Below are 22,512 nucleotides of genomic sequence, written 5' to 3'. Positions count from 1 at the left end.
AAATCTTAGCTCAAACAGCTGCAAAACCTGTTTTGCCAGCACGGGGACCTTGAGTTCTATAAGTTAAAGCCATAAACATGTGTATCCGAGTCTTCTATCAAAAGTTACAGCTATTTATATGAAGTTGTACAAAAACGCTTTCTTTCGCCAAGACAGTGCGTTTCTCACTGTTACATGCATTTGAATGGGGAACTCGACCGAAACAAAGTATAGGTTTTCATTATGTGAATAACTTGGAAATCTTAGCTCAAACAGCTGCAAAACCTGTTTTGCCAGCACGGGGACCTTGAGTTCTATAAGTTAAAACCATAAACATGTGTATCCGAGTCTTCTATCAAAAGATACAGCTATTTATATCAAGTTGTACAAAAACGCTTTCTTTCGCCAAGACAGTGCGTTTCTCACTGTTACATGCATTTGAATGGGGAACTCGACCGAAACAAAGTATAGGTTTTCATTATGTGAATAACTTGGAAATCTTAGCTCCAACAGCTGCAAAACCTGTTTTCCCAGCACGGGGACCTTGAGTTCTATAAGAAAAAACCATAAACATGTGTATCCGAGTCTTCTATCAAAAGTTACAGCTATTTATATGAAGTTGTACAAAAACGCTTTCTTTCGCCAAGACAGTGCGTTTCTCACTGTTACATGCATTTGAATGGGGAACTCAACCGAAACAAAGTATAGGTTTTCATTATGTGAATAACTTGGAAATCTTAGCTCAAACAGCTGCAAAACCTGTTTTCCCAGCACGGGGACCTTGACTTCTATAAGTTAAAGCCATAAACATGTGTATCCGAGTCTTCTATCAAAAGTTACAGCTATTTCTATGAAGTTGTACAAAAACGCTTTCTTTCGCCAAGACAGTGCGTTTCTCACTGTTACATGGATTTGAATGGGGAACTCGACCGAAACAAAGTATAGGTTTTCATTATGTGAATAACTTGGAAATCTTAGCTCAAACAGCTGCAAAACCTGTTTTCCCAGCACGGGGACCTTGAGTTCTATAAGTTAAAGCCATAAACATGTGTATCCGAGTCTTCTATCAAAAGATACAGCTATTTATATCAAGTTGTACAAAAACGCTTTCTTTCGCCAAGACAGTGCGTTTCTCACTGTTACATGCATTTGAATGGGGAACTCGCCTGAAACAAAGTATAGGTTTTCATTATGTGAATAACTTGGAAATCTTAGCTCAAACAGCTGCAAAACCTGTTTTCCCAGCACCGGGACCTTGAGTTCTATAAGATAAAGCCATAAACATGTGTATCCGAGTCTTCTATCAAAAGTTACAGCTATTTATATGAAGTTGTACAAAAACGCTTTCTTTCGCCAAGACAGTGCGTTTCTCACTGTTACATGGATTTGAATGGGGAACTCGACCGAAACAAAGTATAGGTTTTCATTATGTGAATAACTTGGAAATCTTAGCTCAAACAGCTGCAAAACCTGTTTTCCCAGCACGGGGACCTTGAGTTCTATAAGTTAAAGCCATAAACATGTGTATCCGAGTCTTCTATCAAAAGATACAGCTATTTATATCAAGTTGTACAAAAACGCTTTCTTTCGCCAAGACAGTGCGTTTCTCACTGTTACATGCATTTGAATGGGGAACTCGACCGAAACAAAGTATAGGTTTTCATTATGTGAATAACTTGGAAATCTTAGCTCAAACAGCTGCAAAACCTGTTTTGCCAGCACGGGGACCTTGAGTTCTATAAGTTAAAACCATAAACATGTGTATCCGAGTCTTCTATCAAAAGATACAGCTATTTATATCAAGTTGTACAAAAACGCTTTCTTTCGCCAAGACAGTGCGTTTCTCACTGTTACATGCATTTGAATGGGGAACTCGACCGAAACAAAGTATAGGTTTTCATTATGTGAATAACTTGGAAATCTTAGCTCCAACAGCTGCAAAACCTGTTTTCCCAGCACGGGGACCTTGAGTTCTATAAGAAAAAACCATAAACATGTGTATCCGAGTCTTCTATCAAAAGTTACAGCTATTTATATGAAGTTGTACAAAAACGCTTTCTTTCGCCAAGACAGTGCGTTTCTCACTGTTACATGCATTTGAATGGGGAACTCGACCGAAACAAAGTATAGGTTTTCATTATGTGAATAACTTGGAAATCTTAGCTCAAACAGCTGCAAAACCTGTTTTGCCAGCACGGGGACCTTGAGTTCTATAAGTTAAAACCATAAACATGTGTATCCGAGTCTTCTATCAAAAGATACAGCTATTTATATCAAGTTGTACAAAAACGCTTTCTTTCGCCAAGACAGTGCGTTTCTCACTGTTACATGCATTTGAATGGGGAACTCGACCGAAACAAAGTATAGGTTTTCATTATGTGAATAACTTGGAAATCTTAGCTCCAACAGCTGCAAAACCTGTTTTCCCAGCACGGGGACCTTGAGTTCTATAAGAAAAAACCATAAACATGTGTATCCGAGTCTTCTATCAAAAGTTACAGCTATTTATATGAAGTTGTACAAAAACGCTTTCTTTCGCCAAGACAGTGCGTTTCTCACTGTTACATGCATTTGAATGGGGAACTCAACCGAAACAAAGTATAGGTTTTCATTATGTGAATAACTTGGAAATCTTAGCTCAAACAGCTGCAAAACCTGTTTTCCCAGCACGGGGACCTTGACTTCTATAAGTTAAAGCCATAAACATGTGTATCCGAGTCTTCTATCAAAAGTTACAGCTATTTCTATGAAGTTGTACAAAAACGCTTTCTTTCGCCAAGACAGTGCGTTTCTCACTGTTACATGGATTTGAATGGGGAACTCGACCGAAACAAAGTATAGGTTTTCATTATGTGAATAACTTGGAAATCTTAGCTCAAACAGCTGCAAAACCTGTTTTCCCAGCACGGGGACCTTGAGTTCTATAAGTTAAAGCCATAAACATGTGTATCCGAGTCTTCTATCAAAAGATACAGCTATTTATATCAAGTTGTACAAAAACGCTTTCTTTCGCCAAGACAGTGCGTTTCTCACTGTTACATGCATTTGAATGGGGAACTCGCCTGAAACAAAGTATAGGTTTTCATTATGTGAATAACTTGGAAATCTTAGCTCAAACAGCTGCAAAACCTGTTTTCCCAGCACCGGGACCTTGAGTTCTATAAGATAAAGCCATAAACATGTGTATCCGAGTCTTCTATCAAAAGTTACAGCTATTTATATGAAGTTGTACAAAAACGCTTTCTTTCGCCAAGACAGTGCGTTTCTCACTGTTACATGGATTTGAATGGGGAACTCGACCGAAACAAAGTATAGGTTTTCATTATGTGAATAACTTGGAAATCTTAGCTCAAACAGCTGCAAAACCTGTTTTCCCAGCACGGGGACCTTGAGTTCTATAAGTTAAAGCCATAAACATGTGTATCCGAGTCTTCTATCAAAAGATACAGCTATTTATATCAAGTTGTACAAAAACGCTTTCTTTCGCCAAGACAGTGCGTTTCTCACTGTTACATGCATTTGAATGGGGAACTCGACCGAAACAAAGTATAGGTTTTCATTATGTGAATAACTTGGAAATCTTAGCTCAAACAGCTGCAAAACCTGTTTTCCCAGCACGGGGACCTTGAGTTCTATAAGATAAAGCCATAAACATGTGTATCCGAGTCTTCTATCAAAAGTTACAGCTATTTATATGAAGTTGTACAAAAACGCTTTCTTTCGCCAAGACAGTGCGTTTCTCACTGTTACATGGATTTGAATGGGGAACTCGACCGAAACAAAGTATAGGTTTTCATTATGTGAATAACTTGGAAATCTTAGCTCAAACAGCTGCAAAACCTGTTTTGCCAGCACGGGGACCTTGAGTTCTATAAGTTAAAGCCATAAACATGTGTATCCGAGTCTTCTATCAAAAGATACAGCTATTTATATCAAGTTGTACAAAAACGCTTTCTTTCGCCAAGACAGTGCGTTTCTCACTGTTACATGCATTTGAATGGGGAACTCGACCGAAACAAAGTATAGGTTTTCATTATGTGAATAACTTGGAAATCTTAGCTCAAACAGCTGCAAAACCTGTTTTCCCAGCACGGGGACCTTGAGTTCTATAAGAAAAAACCATAAACATGTGTATCCGAGTCTTCTATCAAAAGTTACAGCTATTTATATCAAGTTGTACAAAAACGCTTTCTTTCGCCAAGACAGTGCGTTTCTCACTGTTACATGCATTTGAATGGGGAACTCGACCGAAACAAAGTATAGGTTTTCATTATGTGAATAACTTGGAAATCTTAGCTCAAACAGCTGCAAAACCTGTTTTCCCAGCACGGGGACCTTGAGTTCTATAAGTTAAAGCCATAAACATGTGTATCCGAGTCTTCTATCAAAAGTTACAGCTATTTCTATGAAGTTGTACAAAAACGCTTTCTTTCGCCAAGACAGTGCGTTTCTCACTGTTACATGGATTTGAATGGGGAACTCGACCGAAACAAAGTATAGGTTTTCATTATGTGAATAACTTGGAAATCTTAGCTCAAACAGCTGCAAAACCTGTTTTGCCAGCACGGGGACCTTGAGTTCTATAAGTTAAAGCCATAAACATGTGTATCCGAGTCTTCTATCAAAAGTTACAGCTATTTCTATGAAGTTGTACAAAAACGCTTTCTTTCGCCAAGACAGTGCGTTTCTCACTGTTACATGGATTTGAATGGGGAACTCGACCGAAACAAAGTATAGGTTTTCATTATGTGAATAACTTGGAAATCTTAGCTCAAACAGCTGCAAAACCTGTTTTCCCAGCACGGGGACCTTGAGTTCCATAAGTTAAAGCCATAAACATGTGTATCCGAGTCTTCTATCAAAAGATACAGCTATTTATATCAAGTTGTACAAAAACGCTTTCTTTCGCCAAGACAGTGCGTTTCTCACTGTTACATGCATTTGAATGGGGAACTCGCCTGAAACAAAGTATAGGTTTTCATTATGTGAATAACTTGGAAATCTTAGCTCAAACAGCTGCAAAACCTGTTTTCCCAGCACCGGGACCTTGAGTTCTATAAGATAAAGCCATAAACATGTGTATCCGAGTCTTCTATCAAAAGTTACAGCTATTTATATGAAGTTGTACAAAAACGCTTTCTTTCGCCAAGACAGTGCGTTTCTCACTGTTACATGCATTTGAATGGGGAACTCGCCTGAAACAAAGTATAGGTTTTCATTATGTGAATAACTTGGAAATCTTAGCTCAAACAGCTGCAAAACCTGTTTTCCCAGCACGGGAACCTTGAGTTCTATAATATAAGGCCATAAACATGTGTATCCGAGTCTTCTATCAAAAGTTACAGCTATTTCTATGAAGTTGTACAAAAACGCTTTCTTTCGCCAAGACAGTGCGTTTCTCACTGTTACATGCATTTGAATGGGGAACTCGACCGAAACCAAGTATAGGTTTTCATTATGTGAATAACTTGGAAATCTTAGCTCAAACAGCTGCAAAACCTGTTTTCCCAGCACGGGAACCTTGAGTTCTATAAGATAAAGCCATAAACATGTGTATCCGAGTCTTCTATCAAAAGTTACAGCTATTTCTATGAAGTTGTACAAAAACGCTTTCTTTCGCCAAGACAGTGCGTTTCTCACTGTTACATGCATTTGAATGGGGAACTCGACCGAAACAAAGTATAGGTTTTCATTATGTGAATAACTTGGAAATCTTAGCTCAAACAGCTGCAAAACCTGTTTTCCCAGCACGGAGACCTTGAGTTCTATAATATAAGGCCATTAACATGTTTGTCTGAGTCTTCTATCAAAAGTTACAGCTATTTCTATGAAGTTGTACAAAAACGCTTTCTTTCGCCAAGACAGTGCGTTTCTCACTGTTACATGCATTTGAATGGGGAACTCGACCGAAACAAAGTATAGGTTTTCATTATGTGAATAACTTGGAAATCTTAGCTCAAACAGCTACAAAACCTGTTTTCCCAGCACGGGAACCTTGAGTTCTATAATATAAGGCCATAAACATGTTTGTCTGAGTCTTCTATCAAAAGTTACAGCTATTTCTATGAAGTTGTACAAAAACGCTTTCTTTCGCCAAGACAGTGCGTTTCTCACTGTTACATGCATTTGAATGGGGAACTCGACCGAAACAAAGTATAGGTTTTCATTATGTGAATAACTTGGAAATCTTAGCTCAAACAGCTGCAAAACCTGTTTTCCCAGCACGGAGACCTTGAGTTCTATAATATAAGGCCATAAACATGTTTGTCTGAGTCTTCTATCAAAAGTTACAGCTATTTCTATGAAGTTGTACAAAAACGCTTTCTTTCGCCAAGACAGTGCGTTTCTCACTGTTACATGCATTTGAATGGGGAACTCGACCGAAACAAAGTATAGGTTTTCATTATGTGAATAACTTGGAAATCTTAGCTCAAACAGCTGCAAAACCTGTTTTCCCAGCACGGGGACCTTGAGTTCTATAATATAAGGCCATAAACATGTTTGTCTGAGTCTTCTATCAAAAGTTACAGCTATTTCTATGAAGTTGTACAAAAACGCTTTCTTTCGCCAAGACAGTGCGTTTCTCACTGTTACATGCATTTGAATGGGGAACTCGACCGAAACAAAGTATAGGTTTTCATTATGTGAATAACTTGGAAATCTTAGCTCAAACAGCTGCAAAACCTGTTTTCCCAGCACGGGGACCTTGAGTTCTATAATATAAGGCCATAAACATGTTTGTCTGAGTCTTCTATCAAAAGTTACAGCTATTTCTATGAAGTTGTACAAAAACGCTTTCTTTCGCCAAGACAGTGCGTTTCTCACTGTTACATGCATTTGAATGGGGAACTCAACCGAAACAAAGTATAGGTTTTCATTATGTGAATAACTTGGAAATCTTAGCTCAAACAGCTGCAAAACCTGTTTTCCCAGCACGGGGACCTTGAGTTCTATAAGATAAAGCCATAAACATGTGTATCCGAGTCTTCTATCAAAAGTTACAGCTATTTATATGAAGTTGTACAAAAACGCTTTCTTTCGCCAAGACAGTGCGTTTCTCACTGTTACATGCATTTGAATGGGGAACTCGCCTGAAACAAAGTATAGGTTTTCATTATGTGAATAACTTGGAAATCTTAGCTCAAACAGCTGCAAAACCTGTTTTCCCAGCACGGGAACCTTGAGTTCTATAAGATAAAGCCATAAACATGTGTATCCGAGTCTTCTATCAAAAGTTACAGCTATTTATATCAAGTTGTACAAAAACGCTTTCTTTCGCCAAGACAGCGCGTTTCTCACTGTTACATGCATTTGAATGGGGAACTCGACCGAAACAAAGTATATGTTTTCATTATGTGAATAACTTGGAAATCTTAGCTCAAACAGCTGCAAAACCTGTTTTCCCAGCACGGGAACCTTGAGTTCTATAATATAAGGCCATAAACATGTGTATCCGAGTCTTCTATCAAAAGTTACAGCTATTTCTATGAAGTTGTACAAAAACGCTTTCTTTCGCCAAGACAGTGCGTTTCTCACTGTTACATGCATTTGAATGGGGAACTCGACCGAAACCAAGTATAGGTTTTCATTATGTGAATAACTTGGAAATCTTAGCTCAAACAGCTGCAAAACCTGTTTTCCCAGCACGGGAACCTTGAGTTCTATAAGATAAAGCCATAAACATGTGTATCCGAGTCTTCTATCAAAAGTTACAGCTATTTCTATGAAGTTGTACAAAAACGCTTTCTTTCGCCAAGACAGTGCGTTTCTCACTGTTACATGCATTTGAATGGGGAACTCGACCGAAACAAAGTATAGGTTTTCATTATGTGAATAACTTGGAAATCTTAGCTCAAACAGCTGCAAAACCTGTTTTCCCAGCACGGAGACCTTGAGTTCTATAATATAAGGCCATTAACATGTTTGTCTGAGTCTTCTATCAAAAGTTACAGCTATTTCTATGAAGTTGTACAAAAACGCTTTCTTTCGCCAAGACAGTGCGTTTCTCACTGTTACATGCATTTGAATGGGGAACTCGACCGAAACAAAGTATATGTTTTCATTATGTGAATAACTTGGAAATCTTAGCTCAAACAGCTGCAAAACCTGTTTTCCCAGCACGGGGACCTTGAGTTCTATAATATAAGGCCATAAACATGTTTGTCTGAGTCTTCTATCAAAAGTTACAGCTATTTCTATGAAGTTGTACAAAAACGCTTTCTTTCGCCAAGACAGTGCGTTTCTCACTGTTACATGCATTTGAATGGGGAACTCGACCGAAACAAAGTATAGGTTTTCATTATGTGAATAACTTGGAAATCTTAGCTCAAACAGCTGCAAAACCTGTTTTCCCAGCACGGAGACCTTGAGTTCTATAATATAAGGCCATTAACATGTTTGTCTGAGTCTTCTATCAAAAGTTACAGCTATTTCTATGAAGTTGTACAAAAACGCTTTCTTTCGCCAAGACAGTGCGTTTCTCACTGTTACATGCATTTGAATGGGGAACTCGACCGAAACAAAGTATATGTTTTCATTATGTGAATAACTTGGAAATCTTAGCTCAAACAGCTGCAAAACCTGTTTTCCCAGCACGGGGACCTTGAGTTCTATAATATAAGGCCATAAACATGTTTGTCTGAGTCTTCTATCAAAAGTTACAGCTATTTCTATGAAGTTGTACAAAAACGCTTTCTTTCGCCAAGACAGTGCGTTTCTCACTGTTACATGCATTTGAATGGGAAACTCGACCGAAACAAAGTATAGGTTTTCATTATGTGAATAATTTTAAAATCTTAGCTCAAACGGCTGCAAAACCTGTTTGCCCAGCACGGGGATATTGAGTTCTATAAGATAAAGCCATAAACATGTGTTTCTGAGTCTTCTATCAAAAGTTACAGTGATTTATATGAAGTTGTACGAAAACGCTTTATTTCGCCAAGACAATGCGTTTCTCACTGTTACATGCATTTGAATGGGAAACTCGCCTGAAACAAAGTATAGGTTTTCATTATGTGAATAATTTTAAAATCTTAGCTCAAACGGCTGCAAAACCTGTTTGCCCAGCACGGGGATATTGAGTTCTATAAGATAAAGCCATAAACATGTTTGTCTGAGTCTTCTATCAAAAGTTACAGCGATTTATATGAAGTTGTACAAAAATGCTTTCTTTCGCCAAGACAGTGTGTTTCTCACTGTTACATGCATTTGAATGGGAAACTCGCCTGAGACAAAGTATAGGTTTTCATTATGTGAATAATTTTAAAATCTTAGCTCAAACGGCTGCAAAACCTGTTTGCCCAGCACGGGGATATTGAGTTATATAAGATAAAGCCATAAACATGTTTGTCTGAGTCTTCTATCAAAAGTTACAGCTATTTCTATGAAGTTGTACAAAAACGCTTTCTTTCGCCAAGACAGTGCGTTTCTCACTGTTACATGCATTTGAATGGGGAACTCGCCTGAAACAAAGTATAGGTTTTCATTATGTGAATAACTTGGAAATCTTAGCTCAAACAGCTGCAAAACCTGTTTTCCCAGCACGGGAACCTTGAGTTCTATAAGATAAAGCCATAAACATGTGTATCCGAGTCTTCTATCAAAAGTTACAGCTATTTATATCAAGTTGTACAAAAACGCTTTCTTTCGCCAAGACAGTGCGTTTCTCACTGTTACATGCATTTGAATGGGGAACTCGACCGAAACAAAGTATAGGTTTTCATTATGTGAATAACTTGGAAATCTTAGCTCAAACAGCTACAAAACCTGTTTTCTCAGCACGGGAACCTTGAGTTCTATAATATAAGGCCATAAACATGTTTGTCTGAGTCTTCTATCAAAAGTTACAGCTATTTCTATGAAGTTGTACAAAAACGCTTTCTTTCGCCAAGACAGTGCGTTTCTCACTGTTACATGCATTTGAATGGGGAACTCGACCGAAACAAAGTATAGGTATTCATTATGTGAATAACTTTGAAATCTTAGCTCAAACAGCTGCAAAACCTGTTTTCCCAGCACGGGGACCTAGAGTTCTATAATATAAGGCCATAAACATGTTTGTCTGAGTCTTCTATCAAAAGTTACAGCTATTTCTATGAAGTTGTACAAAAACGCTTTCTTTCGCCAAGACAGTGCGTTTCTCACTGTTACATGCATTTGAATGGGGAACTCGACCGAAACAAAGTATAGGTTTTCATTATGTGAATAACTTGGAAATCTTAGCTCACACAGCTGCAAAACCTGTTTTCCCAGCACGGGAACCTTGAGTTCTATAAGATAAAGCCATAAACATGTGTATCCGAGTCTTCTATCAAAAGTTACAGCTATTTCTATGAAGTTGTACAAAAACGCTTTCTTTCGCCAAGACAGTGCATTTCTCACTGTTACATGCATTTGAATGGGGAACTCGACCGAAACCAAGTATAGGTTTTCATTATGTGAATAACTTGGAAATCTTAGCTCAAACAGCTGCAAAACCTGTTTTCCCAGCACGGGAACCTTGAGTTCTATAAGATAAAGCCATAAACATGTGTATCCGAGTCTTCTATCAAAAGTTACAGCTATTTCTATGAAGTTGTACAAAAACGCTTTCTTTCGCCAAGACAGTGCGTTTCTCACTGTTACATGCATTTGAATGGGGAACTCGACCGAAACCAAGTATAGGTTTTCATTATGTGAATAACTTGGAAATCTTAGCTCAAACAGCTGCAAAACCTGTTTTCCCAGCACGGGAACCTTGAGTTCTATAATATAAGGCCATAAACATGTTTGTCTGAGTCTTCTATCAAAAGTTACAGCTATTTCTATGAAGTTGTACAAAAACGCTTTCTTTCGCCAAGACAGTGCGTTTCTCACTGTTACATGCATTTGAATGGGGAACTCGACCGAAACAAAGTATAGGTTTTCATTATGTGAATAACTTGGAAATCTTAGCTCAAACAGCTGCAAAACCTGTTTTCCCAGCACGGGGACCTTGAGTTCTATAATATAAGGCCATAAACATGTTTGTCTGAGTCTTCTATCAAAAGTTACAGCTATTTCTATGAAGTTGTACAAAAACGCTTTATTTCGCCAAGACAGTGCGTTTCTCACTGTTACATGCATTTGAATGGGAAACTCGACCGAAACAAAGTATAGGTTTTCATTATGTGAATAATTTTAAAATCTTAGCTCAAACGGCTGCAAAACCTGTTTGCCCAGCACGGGGATATTGAGTTCTATAAGATAAAGCCATAAACATGTGTTTCTGAGTCTTCTATCAAAAGTTACAGTGATTTATATGAAGTTGTACGAAAACGCTTTATTTCGCCAAGACAATGCGTTTCTCACTGTTACATGCATTTGAATGGGAAACTCGCCTGAAACAAAGTATAGGTTTTCATTATGTGAATAATTTTAAAATCTTAGCTCAAACGGCTGCAAAACCTGTTTGCCCAGCACGGGGATATTGAGTTCTATAAGATAAAGCCATAAACATGTTTGTCTGAGTCTTCTATCAAAAGTTACAGCGATTTATATGAAGTTGTACAAAAATGCTTTCTTTCGCCAAGACAGTGTGTTTCTCACTGTTACATGCATTTGAATGGGAAACTCGCCTGAGACAAAGTATAGGTTTTCATTATGTGAATAATTTTAAAATCTTAGCTCAAACGGCTGCAAAACCTGTTTGCCCAGCACGGGGATATTGAGTTGTATAAGATAAAGCCATAAACATGTGTTTCTGAGTCTTCTATCAAAAGTTACAGTGATTTATATGAAGTTGTACGAAAACGCTTTATTTCGCCAAGACAATGCGTTTCTCACTGTTACATGCATTTGAATGGGAAACTCGCCTGAAACAAAGTATAGGTTTTCATTATGTGAATAATTTTAAAATCTTAGCTCAAACGGCTGCAAAACCTGTTTGCCCAGCACGGGGATATTGAGTTCTATAAGATAAAGCCATAAACATGTTTGTCTGAGTCTTCTATCAAAAGTTACAGCGATTTATATGAAGTTGTACAAAAATGCTTTCTTTCGCCAAGACAGTGTGTTTCTCACTGTTACATGCATTTGAATGGGAAACTCGCCTGAGACAAAGTATAGGTTTTCATTATGTGAATAATTTTAAAATCTTAGCTCAAACGGCTGCAAAACCTGTTTGCCCAGCACGGGGATATTGAGTTGTATAAGATAAAGCCATAAACATGTTTGTCTGAGTCTTCTATCAAAAGTTACAGCGATTTATATGAAGTTGTACCAAAACGCTTTATTTCGCCAAGACAATGCGTTTCTCACTGTTACATGCATTTGAATGGGAAACTCGCCTGAAACAAAGTATAGGTTTTCATTATGTGAATAATTTTAAAATCTTAGCTCAAACGGCTGCAAAACCTGTTTGCCCAGCACGGGGATATTGAGTTCTATAAGATAAAGCCATAAACATGTTTGTCTGAGTCTTCTATCAAAAGTTACAGCGATTTATATGAAGTAGTACAAAAATGCTTTCTTTCGCCAAGACAGTGTGTTTCTCACTGTTACATGCATTTGAATGGGAAACTCGCCTGAAACAAAGTATAGGTTTTCATTATGTGAATAATTTTAAAATCTTAGCTCAAACGGCTGCAAAACCTGTTTGCCCAGCACGGGGATATTGAGTTCTATAAGATAAAGCCATAAACATGTTTGTCTGAGTCTTCTATCAAAAGTTACAGCGATTTATATGAAGTAGTACAAAAATGCTTTCTTTCGCCAAGACAGTGTGTTTCTCACTGTTACATGCATTTGAATGGGAAACTCGCCTGAAACAAAGTATAGGTTTTCATTATGTGAATAATTTTAAAATCTTAGCTCAAACGGCTGCAAAACCTGTTTGCCCAGCACGGGGATATTGAGTTCTATAAGATAAAGCCATAAACATGTGTTTCTGAGTCTTCTATCAAAAGTTACAGCGATTTATATGAAGTTGTACGAAAACGCTTTATTTCGCCAAGACAATGCGTTTCTCACTGTTACATGCATTTGAATGGGAAACTCGCCTGAAACAAAGTATAGGTTTTCATTATGTGAATAATTTTAAAATCTTAGCTCAAACGGCTGCAAAACCTGTTTGCCCAGCACGGGGATATTGAGTTCTATAAGATAAAGCCATAAACATGTTTGTCTGAGTCTTCTATCAAAAGTTACAGCGATTTATATGAAGTAGTACAAAAATGCTTTCTTTCGCCAAGACAGTGTGTTTCTCACTGTTACATGCATTTGAATGGGAAACTCGCCTGAAACAAAGTATAGGTTTTCATTATGTGAATAACTTGGAAATCTTAGCTCAAACAGCTGCAAAACCTGTTTTCCCAGCACGGGAACCTTGAGTTCTATAAGACAAAGCCATAAACATGTGTATCCGAGTCTTCTATCAAAAGTTACAGCTATTTCTATGAAGTTGTACAAAAACGCTTTCTTTCGCCAAGACAGTGCGTTTCTCACTGTTACATGCATTTGAATGGGGAACTCGACCGAAACAAAGTATAGGTTTTCATTATGTGAATAACTTGGAAATCTTAGCTCAAACAGCTGCAAAACCTGTTTTCCCAGCACGGAGACCTTGAGTTCTATAATATAAGGCCATAAACATGTTTGTCTGAGTCTTCTATCAAAAGTTACAGCTATTTCTATGAAGTTGTACAAAAACGCTTTCTTTCGCCAAGACAGTGTGTTTCTCACTGTTACATGCATTTGAATGGGAAACTCGACCGAAACAAAGTATAGGTTTTCATTATGTGAATAATTTTAAAATCTTAGCTCAAACGGCTGCAAAACCTGTTTGCCCAGCACGGGGATATTGAGTTCTATAAGATAAAGCCATAAACATGTGTTTCTGAGTCTTCTATCAAAAGTTACAGTGATTTATATGAAGTTGTACGAAAACGCTTTATTTCGCCAAGACAATGCGTTTCTCACTGTTACATGCATTTGAATGGGAAACTCGACCGAAACAAAGTATAGGTTTTCATTATGTGAATAATTTTAAAATCTTAGCTCAAACGGCTGCAAAACCTGTTTGCCCAGCACGGGGATATTGAGTTCTATAAGATAAAGCCATAAACATGTGTTTCTGAGTCTTCTATCAAAAGTTACAGCGATTTATATGAAGTTGTACGAAAACGCTTTATTTCGCCAAGACAATGCGTTTCTCACTGTTACATGCATTTGAATGGGAAACTCGCCTGAAACAAAGTATAGGTTTTCATTATGTGAATAATTTTAAAATCTTAGCTCAAACGGCTGCAAAACCTGTTTGCCCAGCACGGGGATATTGAGTTCTATAAGATAAAGCCATAAACATGTGTTTCTGAGTCTTCTATCAAAAGTTACAGCGATTTATATGAAGTTGTACGAAAACGCTTTATTTCGCCAAGACAATGCGTTTCTCACTGTTACATGCATTTGAATGGGAAACTCGCCTGAAACAAAGTATAGGTTTTCATTATGTGAATAATTTTAAAATCTTAGCTCAAACGGCTGCAAAACCTGTTTGCCCAGCACGGGGATATTGAGTTCTATAAGATAAAGCCATAAACATGTGTTTCTGAGTCTTCTATCAAAAGTTACAGTGATTTATATGAAGTTGTACGAAAACGCTTTATTTCGCCAAGACAATGCGTTTCTCACTGTTACATGCATTTGAATGGGAAACTCGACCGAAACAAAGTATAGGTTTTCATTATGTGAATAATTTTAAAATCTTAGCTCAAACGGCTGCAAAACCTGTTTGCCCAGCACGGGGATATTGAGTTCTATAAGATAAAGCCATAAACATGTTTGTCTGAGTCTTCTATCAAAAGTTACAGCGATTTATATGAAGTTGTACAAAAATGCTTTCTTTCGCCAAGACAGTGTGTTTCTCACTGTTACATGCATTTGAATGGGAAACTCGCCTGAGACAAAGTATAGGTTTTCATTATATGAATAATTTTAAAATCTTAGCTCAAACGGCTGCAAAACCTGTTTGCCCAGCACGGGGATATTGAGTTATATAAGATAAAGCCATAAACATGTTTGTCTGAGTCTTCTATCAAAAGTTACAGCGATTTATATGAAGTTGTACGAAAACGCGTATTTCGCCAAGACAATGCGTTTCTCACTGTTACATGCATTTGAATGGGAAACTCGCCTGAAACAAAGTATAGGTTTTCATTATGTGAATAATTTTAAAATCTTAGCTCAAACGGCTGCAAAACCTGTTTGCCCAGCACGGGGATATTGAGTTCTATAAGATAAAGCCATAAACATGTTTGTCTGAGTCTTCTATCAAAAGTTACAGCGATTTATATGAAGTAGTACAAAAATGCTTTCTTTCGCCAAGACAGTGTGTTTCTCACTGTTACATGCATTTGAATGGGAAACTCGCCTGAAACAAAGTATAGGTTTTCATTATGTGAATAACTTGGAAATCTTAGCTCAAACAGCTGCAAAACCTGTTTTCCCAGCACGGGAACCTTGAGTTCTATAAGACAAAGCCATAAACATGTGTATCCGAGTCTTCTATCAAAAGTTACAGCTATTTCTATGAAGTTGTACGAAAACGCTTTATTTCGCCAAGACAGTGCGTTTCTCACTGTTACATGCATTTGAATGGGGAACTCGACCGAAACAAAGTATAGGTTTTCATTATGTGAATAACTTGGAAATCTTAGCTCAAACAGCTGCAAAACCTGTTTGCCCAGCACGGGGATATTGAGTTCTATAAGATAAAGCCATAAACATGTGTTTCTGAGTCTTCTATCAAAAGTTACAGTGATTTATATGAAGTTGTACGAAAACGCTTTATTTCGCCAAGACAATGCGTTTCTCACTGTTACATGCATTTGAATGGGAAACTCGCCTGAAACAAAGTATAGGTTTTCATTATGTGAATAATTTTAAAATCTTAGCTCAAACGGCTGCAAAACCTGTTTGCCCAGCACGGGGATATTGAGTTCTATAAGATAAAGCCATAAACATGTTTGTCTGAGTCTTCTATCAAAAGTTACAGCGATTTATATGAAGTTGTACAAAAATGCTTTCTTTCGCCAAGACAGTGTGTTTCTCACTGTTACATGCATTTGAATGGGAAACTCGCCTGAGACAAAGTATAGGTTTTCATTATGTGAATAATTTTAAAATCTTAGCTCAAACGGCTGCAAAACCTGTTTGCCCAGCACGGGGATATTGAGTTATATAAGATAAAGCCATAAACATGTTTGTCTGAGTCTTCTATCAAAAGTTACAGCGATTTATATGAAGTTGTACGAAAACGCTTTATTTCGCCAAGACAATGTGTTTCTCACTGTTACATGCATTTGAATGGGAAACTCGCCTGAAACAAAGTATAGGTTTTCATTATGTGAATAATTTTAAAATCTTAGCTCAAACGGCTGCAAAACCTGTTTGCCCAGCACGGGATATTGAGTTCTATAAGATAAAGCCATAAACATGTTTGTCTGAGTCTTCTATCAAAAGTTACAGCGATTTATATGAAGTTGTACAAAAATGCTTTCTTTCGCCAAGACAGTGTGTTTCTCACTGTTACATGCATTTGAAGACAAAGTATAGGTTTTCATTATGTGAATAATTTTAAAATCTTAGCTCAAACGGCTGCAAAACCTGTTTGCCCAGCACGGGGATATTGAGTTATATAAGATAAAGCCATAAACATGTTTGTCTGAGTCTTCTATCAAAAGTTACAGCGATTTATATGAAGTTGTACGAAAACGCTTTATTTCGCCAAGACAATGCGTTTCTCACTGTTACATGCATTTGAATGGGAAACTCGCCTGAAACAAAGTATAGGTTTTCATTATGTGAATAATTTTAAAATCTTAGCTCAAACGGCTGCAAAACCTGTTTGCCCAGCACGGGATATTGAGTTCTATAAGATAAAGCCATAAACATGTGTTTCTGAGTCTTCTATCAAAAGTTACAGCGATTTATATGAAGTTGTACGAAAACGCTTTATTTCGCCAAGACAATGCGTTTCTCACTGTTACATGCATTTGAATGGGAAACTCGCCTGAAACAAAGTATAGGTTTTCATTATGTGAATAATTTTAAAATCTTAGCTCAAACGGCTGCAAAACCTGTTTGCCCAGCACGGGGATATTGAGTTCTATAAGATAAAGCCATAAACATGTTTGTCTGAGTCTTCTATCAAAAGTTACAGCGATTTATATGAAGTTGTTCAAAAGCGCTTTATTTCGCCAAGACAATGCGTTTCTCACTGTTACATGCATTTGAATGGGAAACTCGCCCGAGACAAAGTATAGGTTTTCATTATGTGAATAATTTTAAAATCTTAGCTCAAACGGCTGCAAAACCTGTTTGCCCAGCACGGGGATATTGAGTTCTATAAGATAAAGCCATAAACATGTTTGTCTGAGTCTTCTATCAAAAGTTACAGCGATTTATATGAAGTTGTACGAAAACGCTTTATTTCGCCAAGACAATGCGTTTCTCACTGTTACATGCATTTGAATGGGAAACTCGCCTGAAACAAAGTATAGGTTTTCATTATGTGAATAATTTTAAAATCTTAGCTCAAACGGCTGCAAAACCTGTTTGCCCAGCACGGGGATATTGAGTTCTATAAGATAAAGCCATAAACATGTGTTTCTGAGTCTTCTATCAAAAGTTACAGCGATTTATATGAAGTTGTACGAAAACGCTTTATTTCGCCAAGACAATGCGTTTCTCACTGTTACATGCATTTGAATGGGAAACTCGCCTGAAACAAAGTATAGGTTTTCATTATGTGAATAATTTTAAAATCTTAGCTCAAACGGCTGCAAAACCTGTTTGCCCAGCACGGGGATATTGAGTTCTATAAGATAAAGCCATAAACATGTTTGTCTGAGTCTTCTATCAAAAGTTACAGCGATTTATATGAAGTTGTACAAAAATGCTTTCTTTCGCCAAGACAGTGTGTTTCTCACTGTTACATGCATTTGAATGGGAAACTCGCCTGAAACAAAGTATAGGTTTTCATTATGTGAATAATTTTAAAATCTTAGCTCAAGCGGCTGCAAAACCTGTTTGCCCAGCACGGGGATATTGAGTTATATAAGATAAAGCCATAAACATGTGTTTCTGAGTCTTCTATCAAAAGTTACAGCGATTTATATGAAGTTGTTCAAAAGCGCTTTATTTCGCCAAGACAATGCGTTTCTCACTGTTACATGCATTTGAATGGGAAACTCGCCTGAAACAAAGTATAGGTTTTCATTATGTGAATAATTTTAAAATCTTATCTCAAACGGCTGCAAAACCTGTTTGCCCAGCACGGGGATATTGAGTTCTATAAGATAAAGCCATAAACATGTTTGTCTGAGTCTTCTATCAAAAGTTACAGCGATTTATATGAAGTTGTACGAAAACGCTTTATTTCGCCAAGACAATGCGTTTCTCACTGTTACATGCATTTGAATGGGAAACTCGCCTGAAACAAAGTATAGGTTTTCATTATGTGAATAATTTTAAAATCTTAGCTCAAACGGCTGCAAAACCTGTTTGCCCAGCACGGGGATATTGAGTTCTATAAGATAAAGCCATAAACATGTTTGTCTGAGTCTTCTATCAAAAGTTACAGCGATTTATATGAAGTTGTACAAAAATGCTTTCTTTCGCCAAGACAGTGTGTTTCTCACTGTTACATGCATTTGAATGGGAAACTCGCCTGAGACAAAGTATAGGTTTTCATTATGTGAATAATTTTAAAATCTTAGCTCAAACGGCTGCAAAACCTGTTTGCCCAGCACGGGGATATTGAGTTCTATAAGATAAAGCCATAAACATGTTTGTCTGAGTCTTCTATCAAAAGTTACAGCGATTTATATGAAGTTGTACAAAAATGCTTTCTTTCGCCAAGACAGTGTGTTTCTCACTGTTACATGCATTTGAATGGGAAACTCGCCTGAGACAAAGTATAGGTTTTCATTATGTGAATAATTTTAAAATCTTAGCTCAAACGGCTGCAAAACCTGTTTGCCCAGCACGGGGATATTGAGTTATATAAGATAAAGCCATAAACATGTTTGTCTGAGTCTTCTATCAAAAGTTACAGCGATTTATATGAAGTTGTACGAAAACGCTTTATTTCGCCAAGACAATGCGTTTCTCACTGTTACATGCAATTTGAATGGGAAACTCGCCTGAAACAAAGTATAGGTTTTCATTATGTGAATAATTTTAAAATCTTAGCTCAAACGGCTGCAAAACCTGTTTGCCCAGCACGGGATATTGAGTTCTATAAGATAAAGCCATAAACATGTGTTTCTGAGTCTTCTATCAAAAGTTACAGCGATTTATATGAAGTTGTACGAAAACGCTTTATTTCGCCAAGACAATGCGTTTCTCACTGTTACATGCATTTGAATGGGAAACTCGCCTGAAACAAAGTATAGGTTTTCATTATGTGAATAATTTTAAAATCTTAGCTCAAACGGCTGCAAAACCTGTTTGCCCAGCACGGGGATATTGAGTTCTATAAGATAAAGCCATAAACATGTTTGTCTGAGTCTTCTATCAAAAGTTACAGCGATTTATATGAAGTTGTTCAAAAGCGCTTTATTTCGCCAAGACAATGCGTTTCTCACTGTTACATGCATTTGAATGGGAAACTCGCCCGAGACAAAGTATAGGTTTTCATTATGTGAATAATTTTAAAATCTTAGCTCAAACGGCTGCAAAACCTGTTTGCCCAGCACGGGGATATTGAGTTCTATAAGATAAAGCCATAAACATGTGTTTCTGAGTCTTCTATCAAAAGTTACAGCGATTTATATGAAGTTGTACGAAAACGCTTTATTTCGCCAAGACAATGCGTTTCTCACTGTTACATGCATTTGAATGGGAAACTCGCCTGAAACAAAGTATAGGTTTTCATTATGTGAATAATTTTAAAATCTTAGCTCAAACGGCTGAAAAACCTGTTTGCCCAGCACGGGGATATTGAGTTCTATAAGATAAAGCCATAAACATGTTTGTCTGAGTCTTCTATCAAAAGTTACAGCGATTTATATGAAGTTGTACGAAAACGCTTTATTTCGCCAAGACAATGCGTTTCTCACTGTTACATGCATTTGAATGGGAAACTCGCCTGAAACAAAGTATAGGTTTTCATTATGTGAATAATTTTAAAATCTTAGCTCAAACGGCTGCAAAACCTGTTTGCCCAGCACGGGGATATTGAGTTCTATAAGATAAAGCCATAAACATGTTTGTCTGAGTCTTCTATCAAAAGTTAGAGCGATTTATATGAAGTTGTTCAAAAGCGCTTTATTTCGCCAAGACAATGCGTTTCTCACTGTTACATGCATTTGAATGGGAAACTCGCCTGAAACAAAGTATAGGTTTTCATTATGTGAATAATTTTAAAATCTTAGCTCAAACGGCTGCAAAACCTGTTTGCCCAGCACGGGGATATTGAGTTCTATAAGATAAAGCCATAAACATGTGTTTCTGAGTCTTCTATCAAAAGTTACAGCGATTTATATGAAGTTGTACGAAAACGCTTTATTTCGCCAAGACAATGCGTTTCTCACTGTTACATGCATTTGAATGGGAAACTCGCCTGAAACAAAGTATAGGTTTTCATTATGTGAATAATTTTAAAATCTTAGCTCAAACGGCTGCAAAACCTGTTTGCCCAGCACGGGATATTGAGTTCTATAAGATAAAGCCATAAACATGTTTGTCTGAGTCTTCTATCAAAAGTTACAGCGATTTATATGAAGTTGTTCAAAAGCGCTTTATTTCGCCAAGACAATGCGTTTCTCACTGTTACATGCATTTGAATGGGAAACTCGCCTGAAACAAAGTATAGGTTTTCATTATGTGAATAATTTTAAAATCTTAGCTCAAACGGCTGCAAAACCTGTTTGCCCAGCACGGGGATATTGAGTTCTATAAGATAAAGCCATAAACATGTGTTTCTGAGTCTTCTATCAAAAGTTACAGCGATTTATATGAAGTTGTTCAAAAGCGCTTTATTTCGCCAAGACAATGCGTTTCTCACTGTTACATGCATTTGAATGGGAAACTCGCCCGAGACAAAGTATAGGTTTTCATTATGTGAATAATTTTAAAATCTTAGCTCAAACGGCTGCAAAACCTGTTTGCCCAGCACGGGGATATTGAGTTCTATAAGATAAAGCCATAAACATGTTTGTCTGAGTCTTCTATCAAAAGTTACAGCGATTTATATGAAGTTGTACGAAAATGCTTTCTTTCGCCAAGACAATGCGTTTCTCACTGTTACATGCATTTGAATGGGAAACTCGCCTGAAACAAAGTATAGGTTTTCATTATGTGAATAATTTTAAAATCTTAGCTCAAACGGCTGCAAAACCTGTTTGCCCAGCACGGGGATATTGAGTTCTATAAGATAAAGCCATAAACATGTTTGTCTGAGTCTTCTATCAAAAGTTACAGCGATTTATATGAAGTTGTTCAAAAGCGCTTTATTTCGCCAAGACAATGCGTTTCTCACTGTTACATGCATTTGAATGGGAAACTCGCCTGAAACAAAGTATAGGTTTTCATTATGTGAATAATTTTAAAATCTTAGCTCAAACGGCTGCAAAATCTGTTTGCCCAGCACGGGGATATTGAGTTCTATAAGATAAAGCCATAAACATGTGTTTCTGAGTCTTCTATCAAAAGTTACAGCGATTTATATGAAGTTGTACGAAAACGCTTTATTTCGCCAAGACAATGCGTTTCTCACTGTTACATGCATTTGAATGGGAAACTCGCCTGAAACAAAGTATAGGTTTTCATTATGTGAATAATTTTAAAATCTTAGCTCAAACGGCTGCAAAACCTGTTTGCCCAGCACGGGATATTGAGTTCTATAAGATAAAGCCATAAACATGTTTGTCTGAGTCTTCTATCAAAAGTTACAGCGATTTATATGAAGTTGTTCAAAAGCGCTTTATTTCGCCAAGACAATGCGTTTCTCACTGTTACATGCATTTGAATGGGAAACTCGCCTGAAACAAAGTATAGGTTTTCATTATGTGAATAATTTTAAAATCTTAGCTCAAACGGCTGCAAAACCTGTTTGCCCAGCACGGGGATATTGAGTTCTATAAGATAAAGCCATAAACATGTTTGTCTGAGTCTTCTATCAAAAGTTACAGCGATTTATATGAAGTTGTACGAAAACGCTTTATTTCGCCAAGACAATGCGTTTCTCACTGTTACATGCATTTGAATGGGAAACTCGCCTGAAACAAAGTATAGGTTTTCATTATGTGAATAATTTTTAAATCTTAGCTCAAACGGCTGCAAAACCTGTTTGCCCAGCACGGGGATATTGAGTTCTATAAGATAAAGCCATAAACATGTTTGTCTGAGTCTTCTATCAAAAGTTACAGCGATTTATATGAAGTTGTACGAAAACGCTTTATTTCGCCAAGACAATGCGTTTCTCACTGTTACATGCATTTGAATGGGAAACTCGCCTGAAACAAAGTATAGGTTTTCATTATGTGAATAATTTTAAAATCTTAGCTCAAACGG

Source organism: Astatotilapia calliptera, chromosome 10, assembly GCF_964374335.1.
Source record: "Astatotilapia calliptera chromosome 10, fAstCal68.1, whole genome shotgun sequence".
NCBI classification, from domain to species: domain Eukaryota; kingdom Metazoa; phylum Chordata; class Actinopteri; order Cichliformes; family Cichlidae; genus Astatotilapia; species Astatotilapia calliptera.
This window is presented reverse-complemented; position numbering follows the sequence as displayed.